The sequence below is a fragment of the Pongo abelii genome, chromosome 14, assembly GCF_028885655.2.
Source record: "Pongo abelii isolate AG06213 chromosome 14, NHGRI_mPonAbe1-v2.0_pri, whole genome shotgun sequence".
In the NCBI taxonomy this organism is placed as follows: Eukaryota; Metazoa; Chordata; class Mammalia; order Primates; family Hominidae; genus Pongo; species Pongo abelii.
Window position 1 is genome coordinate 60,369,933 of NC_071999.2, and position 17,046 is coordinate 60,386,978.

Below are 17,046 nucleotides of genomic sequence, written 5' to 3' on the forward strand. Positions count from 1 at the left end.
TTAAGGGAAGTAGAACCTATAAAAAAGGTATATTTAAATGTCTTAAATATGATAAATTTTTATTCTCTTTGTCTCTGTTACCTTGGATAATTATTTATTGTCTTTACACATTTTAATATATTTTATATTTTATATTCAATCAAAACTCATTTTACATTCTTCCTAGTGCATTATTTCTGTATAAGCACAATCAAAACTCTAAATTCAATTATCTTAAAGCAGCTAAAAAAACCTTCTTTCTTCACCATGATAGACATCTATGTCACTACATAGTGTGCAAGAGGCAGCAAAGAAATGAATATGGAATCTAAGTACAGGTCAGCGTGATATAGACTGCAGAAAAAATGGACATGACAAGAGGATGACAAGTCAAACAGAGTCGAAAGGAACCATGTAAAAATCAAAGCAGTAATGAATTGTACTAGGCACAGCCAGCCCCTGTTATCAATAGATGAATTGAAATCCCTGGTTTTTTATTTTTTATTTTTTGAAGGGTAATAGTAGATAATGAAAATGATAAAACTGTGGAACTTAGTTCAGTAGTATAGGAAAATTGTACTACTCTGCCGAAACCTTTTTATTCTGACATCCATTTTATTTTGATGAATTTCTTCAGGTGTTCTCAGTCAAGAGTTTAATCTTCCAAAACTCTGATTACTACAACTGCCAAGCCCCCAAAATAATATCTAATAATAATTATTTCTCCTAGTATACAGAATTATTTCAAAAATATTATTTCAGTTATTCCTTCAGACTAACTGATGTAGTAAGGTCAGGTACATATTGTTATCAGCAAACCTAAAATGTATTTTAAAAACTTAAGTAAGTTAGAAAAGATCTCTTAAATAAAGAACAAAAAGATGTGAATTAAAATTCAGTTCTTCTGACTCCAAACACTGTGTTGCTACTATATTTTTTTGTTCAACTTCAAAATGGGAAGCAATAATAATTTACAATTTTATATTGCTGTCCTTCTAATTAATTTTCAGTATTTAATGGGGTAAAGAGAATGGGGAACAATGTATTACAATGAAACCACTACAAAGTAACTACATTTTGTTTTAGTAAGATTATTCGCATGTCTTTTAAGACATATTTATTGTGGTTTTATTGGCATACATATATGTATATATGTATTAATATATAAAACTCATAAAATTTGCTATTTTAATAATTTTAAGTGTAAATCAACACACACTGACATTAAATATATGCACACACATGTATATAATAACTACATGTAGTAATATATCAATATTAATACATCAGTATCTATTAAAAATACATATTGTTAATAAAGAAAATAATAAAAATAAATTAGAAAATTATTTAAAGGCCAAATCAAAATGTAAATATAGAAAATGTAATAAATGTGATTGAAAGGCTTAAAATCCTAATTAATAAGGGGCTTTAGAAAGACGACAAAAAAATTAGGAGGAAAAAATTTTAAAGTAATAACAGAAAATGTTCAGAGGTGAAAGACATACTTTTAGATTTGAAGGTTATACTCAATGACCACTATAAAAGTAAAACCAAAAAATTCTTATGAACTTTAAATATTAAGAATAAAAAGATTCTAAAAGCTCATTGAATGTTAAAAAAAAAGGTCATTTACTTGCGGAGAGTAGATTTTAAATGTTTTCAGTACAAAAAGAAGATATCTGAAGGCATATGTTAATTAGCTCAATTTAGTTATTCCACAGTGTACACATTTTTCAAAACAACATATTCCACAAGGTAAACATATACAATTTTTTAATTTATTAATCAAAATAAATAAATAAATGTTACTTACAAAAGAAAGTAAGTAAATCTAAATCAGACTTTCCAATAGAAAGTACGAGAAATGGAACAGGCCAGGCGCGGTGGCTCATGACTGTAATCCCAGTACTTTGGGAGGCTGAGGTGGGTGGATCACAAGGTCAAGAGATCGAGACCATCCTGGCCAACATGGTGAAACCCTGTCTCTACTAAAAATACAAACATTAGCCGGGAGTGATGGTGCAGTCCTGTAGTCCCAGCTGCTCGGGGAGCTGAGACAGGAGAATTGCTTGAACACGGGAGGCAGAAGTTGCAGTGAGCCAAGATTGTGCCACTGCACTCCAGCCTGGCGACAGAGCGAGACTCCATCTCAAATAATAAGAATAATAAAGAAATGGAACAGTGATTTCAAAGTTCATGTTTTTATTTTATTACGATTTTAGGAAAAATGTAGAGGTTAGTGGTATAGCACGTGAAATTATTAGTGTAACTATGAGAAAAGTTTAATAAGAGAAGAAAATTTAGAAAAATATAGAGGAATCATGTTTATCTAAAATTTTTGAGAGTTAAGAGATACGTCGAATATTTATTGCTAAAGAAATGTTTGAATGTAATTTTTCAATATATAAATTCATAACTCGTACCAAAAGTGCAACTAAAAACAGTAAAATTTATTTATCAAACATTGGGCCAAGGGAATAGTGTAAATCATCTAAAATCTCAGTATTCATCAGATAACCAATGGATATTGTTTAAAGTTGTTAGATCAAGCAATAGGTATAACTTTGTTTTAAGCAGTTACTGAGGAAATCACCTGTAAAACTGAAACAAAAAGAATTAAAATAACTAGATTCAGAAGTGTCTGATTGAAGTTGAAGAAGATAAAGGCCTGAGACAGACTTTTCATTGTAGCATTTTGTGTTATTTCTTACTATAAACATATAGTATTCAGATACAAATTTAATTGAAATAAAACTACAGCAGAAAAGAAGTATATTTGCTTGAAGCAAAGCTCAAGCAAATAGATAAACCAACTTAGATCGTACAGAAAGGATGTTAAAGACACTACCAAATCTTCATGAATCTCACTATTTGAATTTCATCATATTTAGTTTCTTAAAATCCGTCCATTTAATTTTTATTTATCCCAGTAATATACAAAATATAATGGTGTTATAGCTAAAGTAGTATGACTTGAATTACTAGACATATGAAAACCCATTCTCTGAATATTTTCCATTGGTTTATAAGATATTTAAATATATTTGTTGGTTTTCTTGATAAATTTATTTCATATATATCTGGTGATAAACTCAAAGATTATTAAAATGGAATTTTGGTTTTAAAAAGGTGTTAATATGGTTTTGTTGTAACACTTTCATATCATTTCATATTCTTTTAAAATACCTATTATAAAATGATATACTTTAGTAATAATTTTGAAAGCATTCTTTATAGGTCTATTTAATTATGTATTTCATGTCATGAAAGTTCATTGATATATGCATTGTACATAGTATGTCTTCTTGAGATTCATTTAGGTCCCGAAATGGAATATACAGAATAAAACAATGAAAAGGGTAACAAGCAGATTCCTATTTTGCTAAACATGGCCTACACAATCAAATCTTGAATTATAACATTCTAAAATGCAAGCTTAACATTCCAAAATGTATTCCTTTACTTAGAACTCATCTTTATCCTCTGCTTTCTTTATAACTTTTCTTAGAGTTGATGCTTCTTAAACTCACACATTCAGCCTGGCCAAGACCATGTGAATACATACATTTGTTTCTTTCTTACCAAATCCACTGTTTTTTTATTTTATCCTCTACTCATACTCACTCCCTAGAAAAACCCTTTCCCTTAATACCAATCTCATATTTATGGAACCATTATCAAATGATCTGCTGCACCCCTTCCCGTAAATTTAGGGGCTTTCTTACATCATTTAGGCCCTAGCATCCTGAACAACATTAACTTTTTTTTCATCAAATACATTTTTATTTTTGTTTGCTCTATTTTTTCAAATAACTTACATTCCAATAATCTGTATCTCCACTCCACTCTAGTTTAGCAACATCCTTACCATACCACTGCTAGGATTTTAACCTGCTCTATTTGTGACATTTAAAATGTGGAATTTTTCTCTCTGAATAAACCTTCATACCTGGGGCATTCTCCTACTTCACATTATGCTGAACACTGAATGAGTTTTGCAGTTTAAATATGTTTCAGCCTTACTATGTAAGTTTAGAAATAATATTTAAGCTCTAAGCCTTAGAGTCTTTCTTTCTTCTTATAAGAAATGAACAAAAAATGCTATTTATCCCACAGGGTTTGTTTCAAATCTGTGTTGTTTCTCTCACCTCTTTAACTATAGTATATCCATTTCCCTTATTGCAGGGAACAGTTGATTATACGGTATATGTTTCTTTACTTTGCAAAAAGAGTCAACAAGATGGAAATACTACTTCTTGGCTCTTACATTACAAATGTAGCCATTCCCTCATACTTATATCCTTTGTTGCTATCCCAGGGAAAAAAGAGAAATTTCTCCAGCGTATGGCTTTTTTTTGTAAATTGAGTTTTAAAATTTGTTTGTTTTACCTGTAAGAAAATAACTTCATTAAGATCATATCTTTTCCTTGCATTATTATGCCCTCAAAGGATTGTGATATAAGGAAAATAATAAGTTTAATAACCAATTAGAACCAAGGAGACTGTGACTGGGAGAAGATGTTTGATTCTGTGGACTAAGGAAACACATGGGATGGATAATTACTGACATTTGTGAACCTACAGAGATAATCATCTTTATTTCCTTATAGCTGATTGTTAGGTGAATAAAATAGCAATAAAGAAAACAGCCAGCAATTATTCCTGGGCCTGATTTGTAATTATTTGAGTGATTACTTAATTTTTATTAAAAATGCAAAAGAAGTTGATATAGTTATACATTCAATAGCTAAAGGAATTGTCACAAAAATAAAATTTAACTTTATGTACTATTTTGTCATAATCATCACAAGAGAAGTAGAACACAGTAACTCAATGGCTTTGTATCTTAGGAAGAATACATGCAGCTGCATTACAAGATGTCCACAGGCAATCTTTACATCACCAATATGTGCAACTGAATGGGCAATCTGGTAACTAATTTCTAATCTTGTATCTTTAGAGTTTTTAATAATGTAAACAATGCCAACATTAGTCCATAAATTAATCTAACATACTTATTTTCTTGCTAAATATTAGCAATTATTTTTACTCCATTTAAAAAATGAGTTCATGCTATAAGGGTGATGGACTTTGCAATACTGTTTTAAACAAAGCAACAGATGATTTCTAGTGAATTAGTTGAAAATTCATCTCTAAATGTGCCCTCCACTTCCACAACATAAAATTTTCCAATATGTTCTTCAGCAACTAAAGCTTAAAATAGCAAGACAACAGATTTTCATTTTATACTGTCACATTCGATTACTTCTGTTTCAAGTCTTGACAGAAACTTTGACATATACATCAATAATTACTGTTGTTCCTATTTAAAAGTAAGCAGATTTCAAAAGTTCTTTTTTCTTTTCTCTTTTTCTTATTAAAAGGATTTTGTCCTCGCTTGGGCAGTGTTGGTATGCCAACATTACACATTGTTTTATTTGTGAGCAACAGAAAACAATATTCAAGAAAGGTGAAATGAGTGCTAATGAAACTGTTTATCCAATATTTAGACTTTCAAAATGACTCAGAATCCTCGTCTTGCATCAATCATCTAGACAAATGAGGGCCAAATCAGAAATAATCAAAATGATATATATCAGAGAAATATAGAAATGGTTGCTATAACCACAGGTATATGTAAAATGTTGTTTCGTGGGTTTATAAGCTTTAAAGTTATTTTTAATATGTTTTTAAAATATGTTCTCTACATTAGAGTTATTTTGTATTACTTTTGATTGTCATGTTGCATATGATTAAAAGTTATTGCAAATTTATTATATGCTGAGCATCACATGAGTGTCTTTATAAACATTATTATCCTATTTTTGGAAGCTGAGCATGATTTCTATAGTAACATATATATTTAATTAGCAATTAGTTAATAATTAATCATTAGTAGAATATCATTTACTTTATTGCAATGTAGATAAAAATAAAAATTAGAGATTAATCTACCATTGATGGAATACAACTTTATCTATGCCACATATAAGCAGGCCTATATGAAGATCTCCAGAATGGAGAATTGAACAGGTCAATGGGTGAGTGAGACAGTGATCAAGGCAGATTCACAAATTTATTAAGGATGCCTTTCTTCTCAAAACACAAGTATCTTCACTGAGGATTCTGACAGCTATGTTTCCAATACTGAAATAGAATACATTAAAAAGTCATCTTAATATAGCGCTTGTTAATAATTTGAGTCAAATGTTTGATTAATTTTTCACTGTAAAGCAGTATTTTGTTCTTTTATTTGTTAATATATACAAAAATATATTTGGATAATTTTTACTATTTCAAAGTCAATAAGGGTGCTTATTATATTGGCTTCTAATTTTACTATAGAGTAATGAATTTGTCATCATTCATTATACTGTCTACATTCTAATTCATTATCATATATATTTGCTAGTAAAGCATAAAAATTATTAAACTATAAGAAATAATATTGGAGAAATTAGTCATCTTTACTGCTTCAAGAAATTCTGGAAGTCTTAATAACCTCTTTTCAATATTTTGTTGTAAAGAAAATTTGAGAAATTACTTCTTTATGTAATATATACAATGTTTGCTTAATTTATAGTCACTTCATTTTGAATAAAGACTGCTTAACTTCTCAGTCTTCTGTGTCAATGTTACATTATGAAACCCTGAGTGTTAGCTTGGCTCAGTGTCCATGGAGACAAATCCCACATTCCACGATAGCAACAGGATTTATATGGCACTATTCCTATAAGCGCATCACTTTGGACTTAATAATATTCCATAACATAACAGAAAAGAGCTAAAGTACCAGACCACTCAAATCCATGTTTAAAAGAATAAAATTAAACTTATTCTGAAAGTATAACAGTAACTCATTTCCAGATGACATAAAGAGGCAGGCATCAGAGAAGTTTATTGCTATTTGTGTGAACTGTCAGGAAAATAGAGAATTACTCAGTTGAGCATACCAAGAGACTTATTATTACATACAAATCATGAAATTCAATACAGAAAACTGGTCAGGAATCACATGGCAAAAATATTTATGTATATATATTTTGCAGGTATCTTTTTTATATCTTTCTCTATATTTATTAATAGATATAGAAGAATAGTTGTAGAAATATAGAAGTAATCAAGATGTTTGCCTTTCATCATGAACAGTTTGGGTTTGGGGAGACTCCCTGTTAATCATGCTTGTATGTTTGTTTGTTTTTGAGACAGTGTCTTGCTCTGTCACCCAGGCTGGAGTGCTGTCGCGCTATCTCAACTCACTGCAAACTCCGCCTCCTGGGTTCAAGGGATTCTCCGTGTCTCAGCCACCTGAGTAGCCGGGACTACAGGAGCCCGCCACCGCTCTTGGCTGATTTTTATATTTTTAGTTGAGACGGGGTTTCACCATGTTGGCCAGACCCGTCTCAAACTCCCAACCTCAAGCGAACCGCCTGCCTCTGCCTCCCAAAGTGCTAGGATTACAGGTGGGAGCCACCGTGCCTGGCCTAATAATTCTGGTTCTTTTTTTTTTTTTTTTTTTAGATGGAGTCTCGCTCTGTCGCCCAGGCTGGATGGAGTGCAGAGGCATATCTCTGCTCACTGCAAGCTCTGCCTCCTGGGTTCACGCCATTCTCCTGCCTCAGCCTCCCGAGTAGCTGGGACTACAGCCTTCCGCCACCACACCTGGCTAATTTTTGTATTTTTAGTAGAGACGGGGTTTCACCGTGTTAGACAGGATGGTCTGGATCTCCTGACCTCATGATCCGCCCGCCTTGGCCTCCCAAAGTGCTGAGATTACAGGTGTGAGCCACCACACCTGTCCAATTATTCTTTATTCTTACATTGAGATGAACACACATGTATCACACAGGCTCACATGTCAATCAAGTCAGATTAATCGTATTAAGGCACAATTGTCATATTGTAATTCTTCAAATCAGAGTCTTTGTACATCTCTTTTGCTTTGGAAAAACTAATTATGTCACTAGAGGGCTTCAGGTTTAGGCTCAGTTTTATTTTTAGTTTTCTCTTTCAAAATTATTGATCATTCAACTTGTATGGATCAAGTATTTTCTTGAAAGTTCATGCAAGGAAAAGCCCAGAATGTAATGCATTTAACATTACTCAAGCACCAGTTGTGTTTTGGGCTAGGTATTTTAACTTATGATATCTCACTAATGTGTATTACAATCCTACAAAATTATAATGATGGTTTTATCATTGAAATCCTAGAGAACATGACATTAGCCCTTGAATTTGCTAGGTCAAGAAAATGAAGTAGAATTTTTTTTTTGGGGGGGGAGTCATTTTAAGTTTCTTTGCTTTTTACTTTCTAGCACAATTAAGATTTATATTCTTTCATTTTTAATAAAGAATTCCACCAAATTTATTCTTGGAAAACTGGAATATAATGTTATTTAAACTAGGACATTGTTCTACTCCTTAAATAAATATAGAAGTAATCGAGATGTTTATTCTTGGAAAACTGGAATATAATATTATTTAAACTAGGACATTGTTCTACTCCTTAAAGGCAAACATTTTACATGAGATAGTTTTACTGTGATAAGAGGTTTGGACACTATACCAAAAGAGCTAACATAATAATCAGTGACTCCGTCCTGGAAGAGATATGCAAGCAGTAGTTAAAATTGGGCTGGAGTAGTAAGAAATGAGAAACTCTAAGTGACACAAGATGGTGAAAGAATTGATAGAAATGTAAGGGAAGGGGGCAGGCATTGAAAACCATCTATTGGATATTATGCTTACTAACTGGGTGACGGGTTCCATCTTACTCTAAACCTCAGCGTCATACAATATACCCTTGTAACAAATCCACATGTTTACCCTCTGAATCTAAAGTAAAAGTTTTTAAAAAAGAAACATAAAAATGAAAACAAAAGCCAGTACAAAGTTTGTTTCTTCCTTTAAAACACACACACGCAAACACACACACACAGAGTCAAATAATATTTCCAAGAAATTGCCCCATCCTATTATTTATCCTAAATACGTAAGTTTGATGTAACTGCAATTATAATATTATCCTATCAAATTTTTAAGGTAGTGAAAAAAGAGTATAAAATACAAGAGAAATTTGTTTAAAAGCAAGTGTCATCACTGAGAAAATGTGCTGCACATCTAATTGGAAGGAGAATTAAGAGAGAAAACATCACAGGAAATGAGGGCACGATGTTAAATGAGCACATGGTAGTTTCATGAGCACTGGTGTGAGTCCTAGGTAAAAGGAAGAGGTTGGAGAGGGAAGATATCAAGTGTGACATGGATATGCTGACAAAGGGTTGTGTGATATGCCTACACTCAAGGTAGGAGTCAAAATTTTGTTTGATAAGACCTATTGACTGAATGAGATCTGAGATAGAATTACAAGGAAAGTTTGGGTATATCTTTCACTAGTGTTTGTTGCAATTGCTTAACAATCATGATTCATAGAAAAGAATCACTTAAAATAAGCAAGGAAACACAGTAAAGAAAAACAGAACGAATTTACAACACTTAAAATATAGGCATGTAGTCAATTCTCAAAAGGAAAATCTCAATATAAGAAAGAAGTAGAATTTTTTTAGATTTTTAAAAATCTGATTCAAGAAAATATAAATTTCAATAACAACCTCTATGATATCACAATAAGAGAGAAAAAATAGTACTTGCTATTTCTTTCTGGCAGCAAACTAAGTGGATACTTAATTCACTTAATCAAATATTTCATCCGTGAACATGATTTTATGGTAGGGAATATGGGTACTTAAAGATCCTTGCAATATTTCATTGCACATCCCTATTTAATACAAATGTCTGTGAAGGAAATGTGTTAATGAGCTTCCTTAAGTTGCTATAAATAAATGAATCAAAGAGGTTTATTCATCGGTTATACTTACTTTATGAAGAAATATTTTACAGCTAAAGCCAATTAAAGTTTCAGTAACTTATCACAGAAATTATATGAAGCAGCAGGCCAGTCTGTAATGACTTTGTCAAGGGAATGCTTAGAATATTTCCAACAGAATTCTGTTATCTGGATTACTATCATTGTGGACCAGGGAAATGATTTCTTTTTTTTTAATTTGGGGACTTAATTGTTTATTAGCTCAATTATATTAATATTTTAAATTTTATTCTACTCATTTATGACATACTAATTCCAAGAATATATTTTGTTCAGAAAATGCAAAGTAGTAAAACACGGATATTTAAGAATTTTTCTTTAAAGAAACAAGATTAAGGATCAGCCTTTTCTAAACAGGTGTGGCCTCCTTCTACATATTTCTCAACCATGATAACATTTACGAATAACAATCAAGTGATGGCTTTTATTTATTTATAGCAATAGTCAGAATTAGATAAAACACTATATGTAATTCTGTCATAAATTAGACTGTCAGAAAACAAATGTGCCCCCATGTAGGCAACTGCCATGCTGAAGCAGAGCACGCCTCTCTCTTGCACTCTCAAATGTGGTGTCCTTTGGGAGATAGCTAGTTCTTCATAGACCCAGAAACTTGAGCAAGTGGAAAGAATGTTGCAAGAAAAATTGAACCATTTTACAGAAGTTGGAGATATATACATGTACATCATGGTTTCTTAAAGTGAAGAAATGGAGGATAAGGAAAACCAGTAGCTAGCATGATTTATTTCCCCATACAACACAAAGACATGATCCGACTTGATTTTTCTTGCACTGTTATTGAATTCCTCATACCCTTACCGTTACGCACACGTTGCTAGGAAAATTTTATTAATTTGGTGCAGCAAAAGTAGAAAACAAATATATTATTATCACTTTTTCCTTTATAATGTGATAGAAGCATTTTGTGGAGTGGAATAATACTGTAATTTATAGAAAAAATGTTTTAGTGTAAAAGGATCTGTGATACCATAAATTTACGTATGTAAAGCAAAACATGTACAAATATGTTTTAGCATATGGAAAGACATGGAAGCACAATATTTGAGTACAGACTTTTATTATTTTGAGCGTATTATTATATATTCAATATTATTTTAAGTATATTCTTATGTACTCAATATTTTCAGTATATATTTCTAGTGATTTAAAATAATCTCAGGCTCAATTCTTTCTTATTCTTTAAACCACAAAAGAGTCAATTCATATTTTTATTAAGTGAATTTATATTAATATTTATTCTAAACTTGTAATTTAAATATATCTGCAATTTTTGTTTTATCCTATTCCAATTTGAAAAATTGTCCAAAAAACCCTGTTAAAAAAAAAAAAAAAACAGAAACAAATCCATGTCTGTGCATGTATAATATTCACACATACATTTAAATCTGACTCTTTTTAACTTTGCCTCAGTCGGTTCAACTAGATAAGAAAATATGTCATTAAGGGGTTTGAAATGTGAACTTAGAGAAAAATGGAGGTCAAACAAAACTTTGATGGAGACACTGTTGGGGAGGATGCTTATCTAGGAATTGTCATTTCTTGTGTGAAAAGGAAAAGAAACAGGATGAGGGGTAAATTGGAGAATTCATTCAAAGATATAGAATAAAAGAGAAAGAAGAAAGAATTATAATACCTATTCAGTGATTTTCATATTTCCGTTTCCAGAAAAACAACGTTTCTTTGTAGAAATATTTCTAACTTTCTACAAATAAATTTCTTCCCATATTTTATTTTAAAAATCAAATAATGCAATAAACACTATATGAACCATGATTTTAATATATGTCTCCAGCTTTGGGGTTTACAAATTATATACATTAACATAAAAAAGAAAAAGAGAGAGAAAGAGAAGGAGAAGGAAATAAAGAAAAGGAAGAAAAGACAGCAGGAAAGAGAAGAAAGAAAGAAAGAAAGAAAGAAAGGAAAGAAAAAATCGAAAGAGAAAATTATAATACCTATGAGAATGCATTTTGTAGTAATTTTAAGAACTAAAAACACATTATAAAACTACTTTTACCAACCTAAGCTGTTTTCTGATTTCCAAAGTAAACTAAATTGACTTACAATTTTTCTGTTTTTTTTTTTTTTTTTTTAAGTACAGATACCATTTAACTGAGCTTGGGGGATTACCAGTTTCAGCCATACCATTAAGAATGAGATAATTGCAACAAACTGCTGGGTGATGGGGAACAACCAATTGTCCGCAATGTCATGCAGTCTGCATATCATGATGCAGTACAATTCATAATCTCCATGTAACATTATAAGGATTTGAAGGCCTGGCATGGTGGCTCACGCCTGTAATCCCAGCACTTTTGGGAGGCTGAGGCAGGCAGATCACCAGTTCAGGAGATCAAGACCATCCTGGCTAACACGGTGAAACCCCGTCTCTATTAAAAATACAAAAAATTAGCCAGGCGTTGTGGTGGGTGCCTGTAGTCCCAGCTACATGGGAGGCTGAGGCAGGAGAATGGCTTGAACTCGAGAGTCGGAGCTTACAGTGAGCCAAGATCGTGCCACTGCACGCCAGCCTGGGCAACAGAGTGAGACTCCATCTCAAAAAAAGAAAGAAAAAAAAGGATTTGAAGCAGAATTTCTCACTGGATAGGCAACTGGGTTCCAGAAAGAGCAGAATTGGAAGAGTGAAATATATAAAGATCTCAAGTCCACTGAGTCTTTTTATTGAGGTGTATTCTATTATATTTAATTATTATTTGTCTTTTTTTGCCACCATTTTTTTAAACAGGGGTTGGGGTAGGAAAGGCAGTCTGAATGTAGTGGTGAATATATAAGTGAAAGAGGAAAAACAAAGTTTTATGTTTTTAATGAAATAAAGAATTTAGACATTCATAATTGTGATGGTACTCCACATTAGTGATTACTCAAATATCTATATTTATTTGCTTATAATGTCATATAGTTGACTTAACATTATTGAATCTGGGTCTGAGTTGGCTAAATCTGCCTCAAATGAATTCATTCGTTTCTACAGTTTGGGGATATGTGTGTATGGCAGAGTGTGTATTAGATTGAGTTCAGCAGGTCAGGAATTTGCTTTAGTCTTTACTGAGAAGACATTAGTAATTTTACATTTTCCTATAGAAAAATTTTATGTCATACAAAATTTCTCTATACAAATATATATCTTAAAATTTCACCAAAATAATTATAATACATCCAATAAAGCATTAATATTTTGTGCAATTCAGAATAACTTACTCAGGACTTAATTTGGAGAATTTAGCAATTTTCCAAAAATTTAGTTTAAAAAGTTATTTGCTCAAGTACAAAGTAAGTTACTATTTATTATTGAGAATATGAACATGCACCAAGACAAAGAGGATTTTGATGTGGGATAGTAAACGTGCAAATTATTTCAGGCTACAATTACCTTCTTGTAATGGGAGCATATATAAATTATCTTGTTCTGCAGGGAAATTAAAGACTTGCAGATAAAATACCTTCAGGTACATTAAAACAGATACACTTTTTATGGGTTTGTTTATCAAGTAGATACTTTCCAAAGTGAAATACATAATTTGATTTATGAACACGTAAACCTGTATTTCTTAGAAAAAGTAGAATTATGTATTCCTGATGTCTGCACAACAACAGAAAGCTCAGACTTGGTTGTGCTGGTATTTATACTCTTGCATGAAAAATATGCACAGGGAGCAAAGATAAGCAATTTTCATAAGAAAATGTCAATGCAACCCCTTGTTAGTATTGATTTTAAAAGACTGTGACAGTATCTTGATTTCATATCTCTTAGAACTATAAAAACTAAAATCAAATGGAGACTACATCATCTGTTGGAAGAGAAGTGGCATGAGACCCGACAGAAGAAATCTGCTATCGACAATTCCATTGACCTATTCCGGAAGCTGAAGTGATATTTAATCCCTATGACTTGAAGCACATGTCCAAAATAAGTAACAGACACAGATGTTCACCATCTTACCAGGCTTTTCATTCTATATCTCTTGTGAAGGAAAGGCATCACAGTGTCTTTAAATCCATGCCATCACATGGATCCACACTGAAACGAATCCACAAAGTATTTAGTCACCTTTGATTCTGTAATATAATTTGTCTTGAGGTAGTGCTTGTAAATGGAGCTAAGAATTGACATTTGTCTGTTTTATAAGTACTTTTTCTGCTAGCTGTGATGATAAATACATCATTATCAGTAATATTTATGAAGTGTCCTGTCATACTAACAGAAAGTTGCACATACTAAAATATATGTCTGAATATTAAAAGACTGTAACTCCTGCTGACAGCCACTAATGTGCGTTAATCTTGACAATGCTACATTACCTGAACTCTGTGCTCTTGGAAAATAGCCAAGTTAAGAAATTCCCCTAGACTGGTGTTCGAAGAAAAATGGCTTACATCAAAGAACCATCCTTCCCATAGGACTTGCAGAAAACTCCCGTTTACCTATGACAAGGCTAGTCACAGACCATCCAAATTCCTATCCTTTGCCTCAAAGTGATTAGCTGAACTGTTTGTACTCACTGACCAATGTGGACCCAATACCTGCACGTTTGACTTGACTAAAATAGCTAAAGCTTTTTTCCTTTCCCCAGGCTCCTTAATATTGACCAGCCCTCAGTCTGAGTCAGCAGTGGCATAAAGAACTATCTCCTCTTAATAGTCACTCCAGGCCGGGCACGGTGGCTCACCCCTGTAATCCCAGCACTTTGGGAGGCTGAGGCAGGTGGATCACGAGGTGAGGAGATCGAGACCATACCGGCTAACACGGTGAAACCCCGTCTCTACTAAAGGATACAGAAAAATAAAAAAAATAAAAATAAAAAAAAATTGTCTGGGCGTGGTGACGGGCGCCTGTAATCCCAGCTACTAGGAAGGCTGAGACAGGAGAATAGTGTGAACCTGGGAGGCACAGCTTGCAGTGAGCCGAGATCAGGCCACTGCACTCCAGCCTGGGCGACAGAGCGAGACTCCATCTCAAACAAACAAACAAACAAACAAACAAACAAAAAAAACTAGTTACTCCAGAGAATAGGATGGCCTCAGGAAACATATTTCCTGCTTAACAATCCAAATACACCATCAGCTCATCCCATTTTCTCATATCGGGTTCTTACTAGCCTTCTTTATTCCTCCTTAGAAAAGAAATTTTATTTTGGTTGACCTTTGAGACTTATAGATCTTATGGTCAGAAGACTCTCTCTACTGCAACAATCTCCCTCTCTTATTGCAGTGATTCTTTTGAATAAAGTCTTTCCCTACCTAAGTCCAGATTGGTTTTTATTTGATAATATTTTTTTCTTAGAATATCCTAATTGACATTATTTTGAATTGAACATATATTGAAGGTGAAATTCTCAGAATCATTTTGTCAATCTAGTTTCAGATCAACGTTTAATAAGAATTTTTCTTTTGTTGTATTTATTTAAAGATATCGAATTACTTAGATATTTGCAATTATGTAATAAATTTACCATTTTTGAGAGCTTTAAAACAAAAAATATTTCTTTATGTGAAAAAATCCATAAGAGGTTTCGAATTTACCTAGTCAGAATAAATTTATATAGACACAATTATTACTAAATAATTCTATCATTTGGTGCTATCTTCTATGTAACAGAAAAGCAAGAATCAAAAGCAGAATAAATAATGAATATGTAGTTATCATTTTTCTTGACATATACATGTAATCTATCATATACCATTAATATATTATATTTGTATAATATTTATGTGTACAAAAATATAACATATATACTAATTCATGGTCTCATTTGTGTCCCTGCAAAACACACATATCGAAGTCCTATCCCCTAATATGATTGTTTTTAGAGATAGGGGCTTCAAGGAGGTAATTAAGGTTAAACGGATCAGGCCCTAATCCAATAGACAGAGACACCAGCAACACAAGAGCACAGCAAAAAGACCATGTTACAGTACAGCAAGAAGGCGGTCATTTGTGAGCCAAAGAGAAAGGTCACTGGAAAAAACAAAACTGCCTACACATTAATCTTGGACTCCCAGCCTCCAGAGCTATGAGAAACACATTGTTGCTTAGGCCACCTAGTTTATGGTATTTAATTAGGACAGCCCTAGAAACTAATACATCAACTATAGCCATGATTACATAAGCCACAAGTTCATGGCTATAAATTTTTATTTGCTATCAAACAGTAATTACATAACATCCTCCTGGAATATTAACTTGACATTAACTGTTATTCAACATCATCAGAGAAGTAATGTAAACATCCCTGTTTACAGGAAATGCTATCCTGGGCTGTATCAGTACTTTGGCTTTGGTAGGAATGTTAGAAGCAAGTTCTATTGACTATACTGTGATCATATTCTGGAACACATTGCCTATGTTCAAATATCAGTATTGCTGTTTATTTATCTGCACATTTAACAAGTCACTTAATCTCACTGTGCCTCCATTTCTACAAATGTAATATGGAGACCACAATAGTACCTAACTCGTAAGGTTGTTATAAACACTTATAAGATAATTCATATATAGGCCACAAAACAAACTGTTCCTGCCACTTTAAAATGTTTCAACCAATTTTAACTCTCCTATATCCCTTGCACCCTCCCCCATCTCTGTTTGTTTGTTGGTTTGTTTTTCTCCCTAGAGTTTTCTTTAATCATTAAATCCTCACTTTTAGCATATGGTTATTATTCTTTTAACATAAAGAGACATACCCTTCATTTTTCTTTACCTACAAGTTTCCAATAAGTTACTTCCATAGAAATGAAAGCAGGTAGAAGAAACATTAATAATATTCTCCCTAGCCTATTGGTTAACAATGCAGGGAGGAGACACATTTTTCATATTAATTTCTATGATACAAGAGAAAAAAAACTAAGCAAAGATGCAGTAATTAGCATTTTATATGTTTTTATCTTGAGGAAATATTGCTTTTTCAACAGCTTTGGTGTTAGACTTTGGGCAATCTTTGCAAACACTGCTATAGGCTTTTTTTTCCAGAATAAAGAATGCGTACTTAATATTACTGGTAATTTTCCCATAGTGCTGTAAATTAATAGACAACCTTAAGACAAAGGTCTTCACACCATTGCCACACTGTTTTAACAATTGTAGCTTCGTCATATATTTTGAAAGCAGGAAGTGTGATACCTACAGCTTTGTTCATCTT